This window comes from Dipodomys spectabilis, unplaced genomic scaffold (genome assembly GCF_019054845.1).
Source record: "Dipodomys spectabilis isolate Male_0828 unplaced genomic scaffold, ASM1905484v1 ptg000066l, whole genome shotgun sequence".
NCBI classification, from domain to species: domain Eukaryota; kingdom Metazoa; phylum Chordata; class Mammalia; order Rodentia; family Heteromyidae; genus Dipodomys; species Dipodomys spectabilis.
This window is the reverse complement of record NW_024870743.1, coordinates 3,863,109-3,877,775: the sequence shown is the minus strand read 5'-3', so window position 1 is coordinate 3,877,775 and position 14,667 is coordinate 3,863,109. Positions and strand designations below refer to the sequence as shown.

Genomic DNA, 14,667 nt, shown 5'->3' with positions numbered 1-14,667 from the left:
CACCTCAACTCTCTATATGCTGTGCCTCATGGCACTCCTGACACCTGCCACTCTACTGCTGGTGTTATTCATTGCCCATCTCTCTTATTAGAATAAAGACAGGTGGCCAGGATTTTATCTGTACATCCAGTGCTGCTGTACATCCAATGCTCAGAATTGTACTCAGCATGTTATAAGCATTCCACAATATTTGCTGAATGGTGAGCACAGTCACTTGAGGTGTTTGGAATATAACAGGACTCATTAACTTGGATGAGTAGAATGAGTGACCAAGCTGATCTCACAACCGAGATCTTCCTCTTCCAGTATAGTATTAAATATCCTATAGTTCTCCCATTGTTTACTTATGAACAGTTTCTCTCCTAGTAAGTCTACAGGGGCATTCTGTTTTGGAGACTACCAAAGCTTTATCTAAACCCTTATTATACAACTATTAAGCTGCTTTTTAAAATAAACCATTCCTCACAATCCTGCTTAAATAAAAATGCCAGTGCTGGCGGGAGTTTCTAGCCAACGTTGTAAGGAAGGACCAGTTAGAAACATTTTTTTTTTTGATGGCCTGTAACAGAATTTTACTCTCTACCATTGAGCCAGACCTTCAGCCCCAGTTCACATCTTACCTTGACCAATAAGTGTTCTAAGCTTCCTCTAGCTATAATTAATTTTTTCATTTGCAAAGCATGGATCAGTGTAGCATGCAGAGGGGTACAGAGGAAATCCAGGGAAGAGAGGAAAGAGAGGTGGTTAAAATCTGCTGTGAGTAAACATATGCGGAAGAGGGAGAGAATGTCAGAGAACTTTATCAAGTAGTATGAAGAACTATAAGGTATACACAAAGAGTGAATGATAAACCCCAAGATTAAATAGTGAAAATTCAAAAAGGCTAAGGAGGAGAATCTTAGATATATTCTAGAAAATATTGTGACTAGATAAAGACTGTACCATGATACATAGGCTCGAAGATGCCCAAATGCGTAAGTCAAGGTAAAGTCAGTATAGATTCACTTAGTGGGAAATTTGGAAATAGAGAAAATACTGCCTAAGAAGCAAATGGAAAAGCAGCTCTTTAGGCTAAACATTAGTTTTACCAAAAGTTTCAGGAAAAATTATAAAGTAAAATCAGAAACATAAAAAAAGGAATCTGCCGGCTACCGGTGGCTCATATCTGTAATCCTAGCTATTCAGGAGGCTGAGATCTGAGGATCCTGGTTCAAAGCCAGCCTGGGCAGGAAAGTCTGTGAGACTCTTCAATAAATCACCAGAAGTGGCACTGTGGCTCAAGTGGTAGAGCACTCAGTTTGAGCTGAAGAGCATAGGGACAGTGCCTAAGCCCAGAGTTCAAGCCCCATGACTGACCAAAAAATAAAAAGAAATCTATGGGTTGGGAAGGTGGCTCAGTGGTAGACTGCTTGTCTTGCATGCATGAGGCGCTGGGTTTGATTCCTCAGCACTACATAAGCAGAAAAAGCCAGAAGTGGTGCTGTGGCTCAAGTGGTAGAGTACTAGTTAAGCTGAAGAGCTGAGGGACAGCACCCAGGCCCATAGTTCAGGCCCCACAACCAACAAAAAAAAAGGAATCCAGTCAGGCGCCTGTGTCTCATGCCTGTAATCCTAGCAATTCAGAGACAGATCTGAGGATTGCAGTTGGAATCCAGCCTGGGTAGGAAAGGCTGTGAGATTCATCTCCAATTAATCACAGAAAAAGCCAGAAATGGTGCTGTAGCTCAAGTAGTAGAGTGCTAGACTTGAGCAAAAAGAACTTAGGGGCAGCACTTAGGCCCTGGGTTGAAGGCCCAGGACAAGGAAAGAAAGAGAGAGGGAGGGTGGGGGATGAGAGTGAGAGGAAGGGAGGGATAGGGCAAAGAAAGGAAAGAAAGAGGGGTGGAGGGAAAGATAAATGGAATTTAGTGCTGCTGAGTAATGTGCTGACCTCATTCCTTTTAGGATAAGATCTCACTATATAGCGCAGACTGTCTTGAACTTGGGGTCCTGTTCCCTTCTGCTTAGGAGGCATATGCCACAATACCCAGCTCACACTGAAAAAGTAATGAACCTTTACCAAGGAAAAATTGTTGGGTCAATTAAGATATGATAAAATGAAACTAAATCTTAGGTGAAAATATGGGGCTGGTGGAATTTCAGAACATACCAAGTGGTATATAGGACTTACACATGTTTATGGTATAAACTAATAAGGGCTGGGAAGGTAGCTCAGTGGTAGAGTGCTTGCCTTGCATGCATGAGGCCCTGGGTTCGATTCCTCAGCACCACATAAGCAAAAAAGAAAAAGCTGGAAGTGGCGCTGTGGCTCAAGTGGTAGAGCGCTAGCCTTGAGCTGAAGAGCTGAGGGACAGCACCCAGGCCCAGAGTTCAGGCCCCACGACCGGACCCAAAAACAAAATTTAAAAAAAAAAAAAAAAAAAAACCTCAGATAATTGAAGGTGTTAAAACCAATGAGTGGACCTAATGCACTACTAGGTGTTAAAAATCCCTGAATGGACCAAATGTATTAGCTTTGTGTATGTGTGTGTGTGTTAAAGGGAGGAGGGAAAGTTCACTTGTCAATACATTTTGGCTTCAGAGATTAATAGAGGTTCAAGGTGCCCACTTAGCTTGAATGAGATATTAAGATTCTGGAAATGGGCAGGGGTCATAGGTCTTAAGAAGCAAAGGGACTGGACCTAATGACTTAATTCTGTCCTAAAAATTAAAAATAGGGTATATATAAAAAATGTTGCCTGGTGCCAGTGGCTCATGCCTGTAATCCTAGCTACTCAGGAGGCTGAGATCTGAGGATCACAGTTCAAAGCCAGCCCAGGCAGGAAAGTTTGTGAGACTTGTATCTCCAATGAACCACCAGAAAACTAGAAGTGGCACTGTGGCTCAAGTGGTAGAACACTGGCCTTGAGCTGAAGAGTTCAGTGCCCAGGCCCAGAGTTCAAGCCCCATGACTGACCCCCCCAAAAAACAAAAAGACATTGATAAAAAAACCTTTAAAGTGGCTGGGTATTGATTTCCAGTAGTTTCTGACAAGGCAATGTCCATTCTCTTCCTCTTAGTCCACATCATTTTCCTGACCCCTGCTTGATCTCTCTGCTTTCTGTAGGGTCATTCATTGTTCAACTCCCAACTGGTCCCCAGAAGACTGTTCACTCTTCTAAGCTCTCAACTCTGTCTCCTAACCCACCTTATTCTGATAACATCTCTCTAGAATATCATTATCTACTTCCCCAAGTGGATTAGACTGTGAAACACTGGACTCTGCACCTTGTTTCTGCTAGGAAGAGTTTGGTGATGAGAAGAGCTTTCAGAGTCTGAAACAGCTTTGCCCACACATTGAGCTGGCGCTGTGAACAAGTGCCTTGCTTGTTGTGGATTTCATCTGCACTGAATCAGAATTCTCTCCAATTCTAAGTCCTCCTGACCAGGAACACGGGCTTTACACTGTTCCCTCCTCCCTTGCATCCTGTCTGTTCTTCACTCTGTCCTCTGGTGCATAACTGTTTATTTTTGGCACCATCCTCATGTTAAGGAACCTGCCTTCTATGTATTTTTATGTAGGAGTATGTAATGCCACAGAGCATCATGTTGCCCCTCTCCTCTCTAGCAATGAGTATCTCAAGTAATGAGTTTGCCTAATAGATGTGTGTTTCACATCCCTAAGAAGTCAGAGAATTCCATGCGGTGAGATTGAAGGGGAGCTTTCCCTTCAAATTTTTGTGTACTTTGCAAAATACAATGAACACATTCTTTTTATGATCCAAGAAGAACAAATTTGTTTTTCTTTTGCCAGTCCTGGGGTTTGAACTCAGGGCCTGGGCACTGAGCCTCTTGTACTAAGGCTAGCGCTCTACCATTTGAGCCACAAGCACCACTTCCGGCTTTTTCTGTGTATGTGACCCTGAGGAATCAAACCCAGGGCTTCCTGCATGCTAGGCAAGCGCTCTACTGCTGAGCCACCTTCCCAGCCCCAAGAAGCATAATTTTTTAAGCAATGTGTGTGAAACTTCTTGGGACATCTATGGAAAAGTGGGCAGGTAAAAAAAATGAAATGTAAGCCATGTGAAGCGAGTTGGAGTGCCGAGGTCATCATCCGAGTGTGCTGATGCTGTGGAAAAAGATGAGGAGACTGAATTAAAGTGCTGAGGGGAGAGTAATGAGGAATGCAGGGAACATTCCCAATTTCCTGGCCTACAGAAAACCACACCGCAAGGGCTGGAAAGGCGGCTCAGTGGTAGAGTGCTTGCCTTGCATGCCTGAGGCCCTAGGTTCAATTCCTCAGTACCACATAAGCAGAAAAAGCCAGAAGTAGCACTGTGGCTCAAGTGGTAGAGTGCTAGCCTTAGAGCTGAAGAGCTGAGGGACAGTGCCCAGGCCCAGAGTTCAGGCCCCATGACCAACAAAAAAAAGAAAAAAGAAAAAAACACACTGCAAGTAGAGAACCTGGGCTTATTTGAGCTGTGCCATTACAGCAAAACCTTTATGCTGCATTTGCTAGAGAGGCAAGCCATGTAAACCACAGGGATACCCAAGAACATGGAAAGACACAATTTGGAAACAAAACTGGTGAGAACTCATTTTAGTTATCCTTTGCCGCAAAGGCAGAAAGTGTTAGAGGCCACGAGAGTGGAAGCCCACAGCACTTGCATCAGTCACAAAACATTTGTTCTCAAAGCAGATATGTGCTGGGCACCAGCAGCTCACACCTATAATCCTAGCTGCTGTGGAGGCTGAGATCTGAAGCTCATGGTTCAAAGCTAGCTTAAGCAGGAAAGTCCATGAGACTCTTATTCCAATTAACTACAAAAAAAAGCTGGAAATGTATCTGTGGCTCAAGAGGTAGAGCACCAGCCTTCAGTGAAAAAGTTAAAGGATAGAGCCCAGGCCCCGAATTCAAATCCCAGTACTTCCCTCCACACATACACAAAAAGAACCCCAAACGGGGCTGGGAAGGTGGCTCAGTGGTAGAGCGCTTGCCTTGCATGCATGAGGCCCTGGGTTTGATTCTTCAGCACCATAGAAGCAGAAAAAAAAAAAAAAAAAAAGCTGGAAGTGGCACTGTGGCTCAAATGGTAGAGCGCTAGCCTTGAGCTGAAGAGCTGAGGGACAGTGCCCAGTGCCCAGGCCCAGAGTTCAGGCCCCATGACCAACGCCCCCCCCCCCCCCAAAAAAAAAAAAAGATTCCGTTGCATTTTTTTGCCAAGGCTGGCTTCAAATGTTGGTCCTCAGATCTCAGCCTCTTGAGTATTTAAGATAATGGTGTGAGCCACCAGCACCCAGATCCTTCTTTCATTCCTTGGGTTTTTGTTGTTGTTGTTGTTTTTGCCAGACTTAGGGCTTGAACTCAGGGCCTAGGCACTGTCCCTGGGCTTCTTCTTGCTCAAGGCAAGTAGTCTACCACTTGAGCCACAGCGCCACTTCTGGTTTTCTGGTGGTCAATTTGAGATAAGTCTCTCACAGATTTTCCTGCCAGGGCTGGCTTTGAAGCACCATCTGCAGATCTCAGCCTCCTGAATAGTGAGGATGACAGGTCCGAGCCTTTGGCGCCTGGCTTCTCAGCCTCCCAAGAAGCTAGGATTACAGCTATGTTCTACCACATGTAGCCCAGTAACTTTAATTGAAAAAAATTCAATTTCAAAGCTATTACTTAAACATTTCATGTATAAACTAAAAATATGCACACTGTTTGTGTGTGTCACCTATGTTTGTGTATGTCACCTCCAACTCCAGATGTCATGACAGAATTGAAATTGATTTCAGGGGGCTGGAAAGGTGGCTCAGTGGTAAAGCGCCTTGTATGCATGAGGCCCTGGGTTCGATTCCTCAGCACCACATAAGCAGAAAAAAAAAGCCGGGAGTGACACTGTGGCTCAAGTGGTAGAGCGCTAGCCTTGAGCTGAAGAGCTGAGGGACAGTGCCCAGGCCCAGAATTCAGGCCCCACGGCCAGACCCAAAAAATAAAAATAAAAAATAAAAAAGAACCCCAAACAACAACAAAACTCCCTGAACTACAACAAATAACTAGAAGTGTCTTAGTATAACAATTATTTCAGGCAGGAGAATGTAGTGTGGAAGAATCGTACAGCAACTCCATTTTCCCCAATGACTGCAAATTCCCCATATCCCCTTGCTGTTCACCCCTCTCATAATTTTCATCATTTCTTTCTATTCAGTTTTAGATCACAAAATGTTACCCAATCTTTTTTTTTTTTTTTTTTTAGTTGGTCATGGGGCTTGAAATCTGGGCCTGGGCACTGTCCCTCAGCTCTTCAGCTCAAGGCGAGCCCTCTACCACTTGAGCCACAGCGCCACTTCCGTTTTTCTGGTGGTGTATTGGGGATAAGAATTTCACAGCCTTTCCTGCCTGGGCTAGCTTTGAATTGTGATCCTCAGATCTCAGTAGTTAGGATTACAGGTATGAGCCATTGGTGCCCAGCTGCCTAGTCATTTTTAAGTCATTAAAGTTTCTCATTTTAGTACTGAAATGCTGGTCTCAATGATGTAAAAATAATGTAATAATAAAAATATGAGCTGAGAGTGTGTTCCTTCCTGGTTTAGATCTGCCTTGGAGCAGGAGCTGGTTGACAAATATATTCCCTCCCTCTCCTCACCCATCCCACCATGCATCCTGGTGTCTGATGCCTCAGCCATCTGACATTAAAATGTGGACTAAAATGAGGCTTGATTCTAATCCCTTCTGCTCAGATTGATATCAGGGCTTCTTTGAGAAATATTACTAAAAGCCAATTGGGGCTTAGGTATGGCTTACGTGGTAGAGCAGCTGCCTAGCAAGCTTAAGATTTTGAGTTTAAATTCCAGTACTGCCCAAAACAACACGCATGCACGCGCGCGTGCACACACACACGCACACAAGACAAAAACTTCACATGGAGATCTGTATTTGGAGGCAGAAGGAACAGGAGGTCCAGGCAGCCTGGGACCATGGCTGAGGCTGAGGTGGGCTTGGCCAAATTCTTCATAGAGAAATTCTCCCCAAATGGTTCCACAGGACCTGAAGGACATGAGTCACTCCTCGGGGGCAGAACTTGGCCTGGGCATGAGCCTGCACATACCTAAAGCCAGTGTCCAGGCTTGTAGAGAGGAGTGGTTTCACCAACAAAGCGGTAAGCAGTTACAGTGACTGGGGGTAGGGGCTCTGGCACCTGTGGGAGGTGGGTTACAAGGTGGGGGGGGGATGGTCAGGGGCCTTAGAGGCCAGCCCTCAAGCCCACACGAACATGGCTGCTATGGCTGTCTTTTTCTTTTTCAATGACGAACTACATACACAGTCCACATGGCCCCTGTGTCTCAAACCTGCTGGGAAACCTGGCCAGATGGTTCAGATGTTTGCTGTGTTTCAAATAATTCAGATAGCTTGAGAGGTTTGAGCGCAGCTCCCCGTTCCAGGGCCACAGTTCCACTTCCTGTGTTGCTATCACCTTTGTAAAAGGACACCTGTCCCTTCTGGGTCCTCAAAAATGTAATCTTCTGAGTAATTGTTCCGGACTTGAAACCGCTGATTTGGACAGTCTGAAAATGGACTTTCATTAGATCAGCTGGGAGCTGTTGTGAAATCCCCTTCCCCGGACCTTATCCTCAACCAGCTGCAGTTTTGATGTCTACAACAGTTCTTGGCCACAGCAGAAGTGCATCAGCCAACTCGGGAGAAAAACCACGGAGGAGTGTGCTCCGTGGTTGTGACTTAGAGGGACAAAGCGGGCCCTCGTGCCTGTGTCAGGAAGCCCCCGGCCGGCTGAGCCCCCCAGGCCTGTGTCAGGAAGCCCCCCAGGCCGGCTGAGCCCCCCAGGCCTGTGTCAGGAAGCCCCCCCCCCCCCCCCCCCCCGCCGGTTGAGCCCCCCAGGCCTGTGTCAGGAACGCCCCCCCCTCCTTGCCCCCGGCTGGCTGAGCCTCCCAGGCCTGTGTCAGGAAGCCTCCCGGCCGGCTGAGCCCCCAGGCCTGTGTTAGGAACAACCCCCCTCCCCGCCCCCGGCAGGTTGAGCCCCCCAGGCCTGTGTCAGGAAGCCCCCCAGGCCGGCTGAGCCCCCCAGGCCTGTGTCAGGAAGCCCCCCAGGCCGGCTGAGCCCCCCAGGCCTGTATCAGGAAGCCCCCCCCCCTCCCGGCCGGTTGTGCCCCCCAGGCCTGTGTCAGGAACGACCCCCCCCTTGCCCCCGGCCGGCTGAGCCCCCCAGGCCTGTCAGGAACGATCCCCCCCTTGCCCCCCGCCGGCTGAGCCCCCCAGGCCTGTGTCAGGAAGCCCCCCAGGCCTGTGTCAGGAAGCCCCCCAGGCCGGCTGAGCCCCCCAGGCCTGTGTCAGGAAGCCCCCCAGGCCGGCTGAGCCCCCCAGGCCTGTCAGGAACGCCCCCCCCCTTGCCCCGGGCCGGCTGAGGCCCCGCAGAGGACCAGTCACACTGGTGATTGTCCAGAGCTCTGCCACTGTCACCGAGTGTAAGGGGTGCAGTCTGACGGGAGGAAGCGGGGAACCACAGCCACAAAGCCCATGCCAGGGGGCTTTTCCAGGAGGGGCCGGTCACCCACGGTGTCCAGCGGGAGGCGGTGCCAGTTCTTCCGCGTATAATTGTGGTTTATTTCTCTGAATAAGCTTAACTGCCGTGGAAGGTTGGGTCACACGGTAACTATAAAGGGTGGCCCAGACGCCGAACTAAGATTGCCGGGAGCACTGGCGAAAATACACTCATCCGAGGTCAGCGGCCCAGCCGCGGGCGGCCCGGCCGCGCCAGCCGCGCCGGCCGCGCCTCGGCCCCGCCCCGGGGGCGTGGCCGCCGACGCCCCGCCCCCACGTGACCTGTCAGTTCCCGAGCCGGGGGAAGATGGCCGCCGGTCGTGGAGAGGGCGACGCGCTTCGAGCCGCAGCCTCTTCTTTCCGCGTCCTCTGACCTTGCCGGTGGTCCAGCGGGCGAGTCGCCGAGCTGAGGACTGAGGACGTCGTCTGCGGCCAGAGTGGCGGTAACCGGCGGGGTTTCGCGGGTCGCCGGGGAGTGGCCGGGGTGAGGTGACGTGAAGAGGGGGCCTGAGGCGGGCCGGCCCGGAGGGTCTGGGGCGAGTCGGTGTGGAGGCCGAGCGGGGCGGGCCCGGCGCGGTGCGGGCTCGGGGCGGTGCGCGGGCCGGGGAGCGGGGCGGGCCTGGGGGGAGGTGCGGGCGGGAGGGGAGCGGGCGCGGGGAAGGGTCGGGCTGGGCGGGGCGGGTGCGGGCCTGGGGGAGTTGGGGGTGCGGGTCAGGGGTAGGGTGAGGCCTGGGCGGGGTGCGGCCTGGGGGAAGGTGGGGGGTGCGGGCCAGGAGGGGGTGCGGGTCCGGGGGGAGGTGCGGGTCCGGGGGGAGGTGCGGCCCGGAGGAGGAATGCAGGTCGCGCAGGTGCGGGCGGGGGGGGGTCGAGGCCCAGCGGGGCGGGTGCGGAGTTGGGGGGACGGGAGGGGGCGGCGGGGAGGTGCGGGCCCGGGGAAGGGCGGCGGTCGGGCGGGGCGGGTTGCAGGCTGGGGAGGGTTGGCTGCCTGCCGGGGCAAGGGGCGGGGAGGGCTAGGCCGGGCGGGGAGGCGAGGTGCTGGCTGGACGGGGCTCGGGGTCCGCTGGGCGCCGGGAAGGTCTGCGGCTCGTCTTCCCGGGGCGGGCCGCGCGCGGGGTCCGGGCGGGCCGGGCCGGGCCGGGCCGGGCCGGGCAATGGTGGTTTTCTTCGGCCAGGCCCCGCAGCCGCTCGCACTCCCGCGGGAGAGCCCTGGCAGTCGGTGCTGGTGGGAAGGCCGACGGCCTCCCTGGCGCGGTGTTATTGTTTTGCTTGCTTGGCTTTCGCGCGGGGCCCCATTACTCCATTGTGCTGCGCGGGCTTTTAAAAGCTTTGCGGAGGACGGGCCGATTCTTCGCTCGACCGGAGCCCCGCACGCTGCGGCAGGTATTTTTCATCGCTCTACTTGGATGATCTCTTTGTCAGCCAGCAGAACGGGATTGTACTTTTTCGAGTTATTTTGGCATATAGAAAGGTTGAAGCCATCGAAGGTATTTTTCTATAAATAACAGTTTTATGGAGTCATCGCTGCTCCCTAGAGGTGCTTTTTAAGACTGCAGCTGCCCTGCCTGTTTATGTGGAACTGGGGCGTGGACCCAGGAAACACCTCTTGAGGGTAATTCTAATGTGTAAGGTTCTGCCTACATCTTGACAACACCTGAGAGCAAACAGCTACATTTTAAAAAGAGATCGTGTCAGGTGGAAGTGGAGAGCCAAGGTTGAAAGATGATGTAGCAAGGTGTGTTCTTTGTTCCCTTGTCCTAGTGTGATGGACTGTTTTATCAGTGTCCCGTGAGGGTGATTGTTGAAGTACCAATTTGGGGCCAATTTTGTAAGTCTACCGAATGGGTTCTCTGTGGGACAGTGTAGAGTATATGAGAAGCTCTTCAAATAGTTTTGATGTACACCAGTTTGAGAATCCTTTTGTATTTTTCTTCACTGTGTGAATGATTGCCAGAGTGACATTGAACTCTAATAATTTCCAGGTTTTCATTTCTGCCACCCAGCTATTGGAAGCATTTCACCTTCTCACTAACTCATCCGGCCTAAGTGGTGGGGAGAGGTGGGCATAACCATGCAAGAAACGCTGCTATTCTTACTGGCTTCTCTTCTTTTTGCTCCTGGCCGCACCAGTCTCCAGCCACATGCACAGACTTGTAGTCATCTTCCACCTGTTTCTTCTTCTCTAGTCAGCCACATGATAGGAATTTACTGGGATTAGCTTGAGTCTTGCACTTAATGGTAACCAGTACAGACCAGACAAGACCTCTCCTCCCCTCTCTCCTCTCTTCTCCTTTCTTCTCTCCTCTCCTCTTCTCCCCTCCCTTCCCCACTCTTCAAACCACAATCTTCCAATGTCAGCCTTCCCAGTAGCTAGGATTGTAAGTGTGAGCCACCAGCACCCAGCCTAGGTTTTCTTTATTCATCTAAAGTGTGCTGGCATCCTTTGTGTTCTAGACAACATCTAGCACTGGGGAAATGGTGGCAGCAATAGGGAAGAAAGGATAAATGCAGAGATGACCAGAATTTAAAGCATATATTGTCCAGCAGTCAGGAAAGCCCACTGCTGAATTTCTGACCCCAAATACACAAACAGAATCCTGTAATGAATCCATATATTCTTGAACCCATGTATTTTGATCCCTATCCAGTATGTTGCCAATTCTGTTTTAGGCATTTTCCTCTTTTCCTGTTACTTCCCTTCTACTGAAGAACTGAGTCTTCATAGGCAAGAATGGCATCTTATTCCACCCATAGCAGAGTACTTGCAAATTATAGGTTCCCAGTGAACTATTAGATTGAACTGTTACTGATGTGTAGCTGTGTAGAATGTATTTTCATGTGATTATGTGACAAAAATAGATCACCTTCCCTTAAATAACTAGTTCAAAGGACATCTTTTGGGTAGGGAAGGCAAAAACAGTTTTGATTTATGGTTTTAAAAACTTTAAAAAAATTTCTGCTTAATACTAAGAGTATTAACCTTTTTATGTTTTAAGTATCCAAAGATAACCAAGTTCTGGTGGCTCATGCCTGTAATCCTAGCTAGCTACTCAGGAAGTTGAGATTTGAGAGTTGTGGTTTGAAGCCAGACCAGGCAGAAAAGTTTGTGAGACTCTTATCTCTAAAAAAAACTACCCCCCAAAGGCTGGAAGTGTCACTGTGGGAGAGCACTAGCCTTGAGAACAAAGAGGCTTAGGGACAGCACCCAGACCCCAAGTTCAAGTCCAGGACTGGCAAAAAACAAAACAAAAGTATCCAAAGATGACACACATACAATCTTCATAACAGATTATGGGAGAGGTAACAAGATTGAAAAATCTATGACTTTGAGTCTTTGTTTTCTTTAATGGTTGAACTTGATGTCTATAGCTGCTTTTCTTAATTGCATTCTTCCCAGTTTTATGTAATACTGTGGTATTAAAAATATTTGGTCCATGGGCTGGGAAGGTGGCTCAGTGGTAGAGCGCTTGCCTTGCATGCATGAGGCCCTGGGTTCGATTCCTCAGCACCACATAAGCAAAAAAGAAAAAAGCCGGAAGTGGCTCTGTGGCTCAAGTGGTAAAGTGCTAGCCTTGAGCTGAAGAGCTGAGGGACAGCGCCCAGGCCCAGAATTCAGGACCCACGACCGGACCCAAAAAAAAAAAAAAAAATTTGGTCCATATTAGGGCTGCTAGATGTTTATGTGAGTGTTTCACATTTTTATGTTAAAGTAACTTCTACAGAATAGTCAGAATAGTACAAAGAACACTTGTCTTCATTCATATATACCAACTGTAAAATAAATGTGATCCTGTTCGCAAGGGTTTCATAGAAATGAGTGATTGTGATACATTGTTGTATTCGAAGATGTAAAAGCATATGTGAAAGTCTAAAAGCACAGGTGAAATGTGATGTATAGATGATATTAACAGGCAGGGAAGGGCAGTAGAGGGTTGAGGGGAGAAAGGGAGGAGGAGATCCAGGAGAGGTGACACAGAGCTGAGTTGAAGGACATGTTCCAGTTCAGTAGGCGTGCCAGTGCTGGGTCAGGCATCCAGGCAGGTGGATCAGCCCCGGGAGCATGGCACACTCATGGTTGTGCAGATACAGGGTTCTGCTTACTGCCAGGCACTTCTTTGAGCACTGGAGGTTGAGTACTGGGACAGAGATAGTTCCCATTCTCATTGAGCACGTTTATTGGGAGCAGGAGGGACGGGACATTAAAAATAAATGGTGTGTTAAAGTAGCTGAGTGCTTTCTAGAAGAATAAGGCAAGGTTATGGAATGGGGACTGATAGATGCAGAGGTGATGGCTGATTTATAGAAGATTTAGGGAAGCTCGGATCAGGTTGACATTTGTACTAAAACTGTGTGGCCTAGCAGAATGAAGTACTGAATTGTGGGAGATGAGCTCAGGGAGACCGGCAAGGGGTGAAGCAGATCAGATAGAGCCTTGTAGGCCATGGCAGGTATTTGGGATTTTATTTTGAGTGAGAGGATAGTTGTTAGGGTGGGGGAGGGCTGAGCTCAGAATACTTACAAGGTGGTCACTCTGGCTTCTATATGGAGGTGATGAGTACTGGAAATACTAGCACCAGGACACAGTCACTGCATTTGGGTCCTTGTGGTTGGAAACTTATGAGACACTTGGGATAGAAGAGGCCACAGGAATGTATTGTGTCATATCTGGGGTGTACCGAATTAGTAAGATTTGACAACCTGATTACTATTTTTGCTTTGATGTCCTTTGTTTGTAATGGGAGAAAAGTAGAGGGCACCTATTAAGCCACTGGTCCTTTCAGGAAAGTATTCTGAATATACCAAAATGTTGTTGATATGTTAAATTTGTTTACAGATTCTAAAAATAATATATATATTATATATATATATTTTGGGGGGGGGGTCCGGTCGTGGGGCCTGAACTCTGGGCCTGGATGCTTTCCCTCAGCTCTTCAGCTCAAGGCTAGCTCTCTACCACTTGAGCCACAGCACCACTTCGGCTTTTTTCTTTTTGCTTATGTGGTGCTGAGGAATCGAACCCAAGGGCCTCAGGCATGAAGGCAAGCGCTCTACCACTGAGCCACCTTCCCAGCCCACAAAAATATTTTCATAGCATTAGTATGGTTATATCTACTACTGAAAAATATGGCAGACTATATCAATTGTTTTTGCTGATTGTTCAAAAGAATACATATAATCTTATAGCCCCATTTGACAAAAAAAAAAAAATGCTTATTTATTTAAAGAATGCAGTGTCTTCTATGGGCCAAGAACTGGGTTAGGTGATGAGGACTTAGTATAGAACAACAAATAGTTCTTCCTTTTATATCCTAGTGGGAGAGACTAAGAAAGGGTGGTTAAGAGATGATACTTTTCTGTTATATAAAATAGCTGATATTTATTGTGCTATGTATTAGGCACCATTTTAATCCTTTTACATATTTTACATACAGTTATTTAAAGATGAGAAACTTAGACACGCAGCCCAAGAGAATCACCAAAGCACACCAAGTGGTCAAGTCAGGAGTCAAAACCAGCAGCCTGGCTCTGGGGTGCCTACTTTTAATCCCTGCTAAGACTGCCCTTAACAAGTTTTTCTTGAAGAGTCAGCATTGAGATTCATATGCAAGATGAAAAGCTGCATTGTTTTTTCCTTGTGATTTTTTTTTTATTTTTGGTGGTGGTATGAGGGAGTTAATCCCTCAGCCCTTTTTGTTTTTTGTTAAAGTTATTTTTGAGATAGGGTCTAGTTTATGTCTGGGCTGCCCTGGGTATCAGTCTTCCTGTTCATTACTTTCTGTGTAGCTAGAATACAGGGCATACCACCATGCTGTATGTTAAAATTTGGCGGGTGTCTCTGCCCTGGGTATCAGTCTTCCTGTTCATTACTTTCTGTGTAGCTAGAATACAGGGCATACCACCATGCTGTATGTTAAAATTTGGCGGGTGTCTCTAGTTTTTTCTGGGATTACCTTGAACTGTGATTCTTTTTTTGTTGTTGTTGTTGTTGGTCGTGGTGCTTGAACTCTGGGCCCGGGCGCTGTCCCTCAGCTCTTCAACTCAAGGCTAGCACTCTACCACTTGAGCCACAGTACCACTTCCGGTTTTCTGAGTGGTTTATTGGAGATAAGAGTCTCACTGTCTTTCCTGCCCGGGCTGGCTTTGAACCG

At 48.5% G+C, this 14,667-nt stretch overlaps 1 protein-coding gene across 4 annotated transcripts in view; it reads left to right on the top strand.

Moving 5' to 3' along the window:
• Positions 1-8,829: 8,829 nt before the first annotated feature.
• Positions 8,830-14,667, top strand: part of Kidins220 (kinase D interacting substrate 220) — a 93,707-nt gene continuing 87,869 nt past the window's right edge. For all 4 annotated transcript variants that reach the window (XM_042680737.1, XM_042680735.1, XM_042680736.1 and 1 more), the window contains exon 1: positions 8,830-8,964. The gene's annotated coding sequence lies outside the window, so the exon portion shown is untranslated. The remainder of the gene's footprint in view (positions 8,965-14,667) is intronic.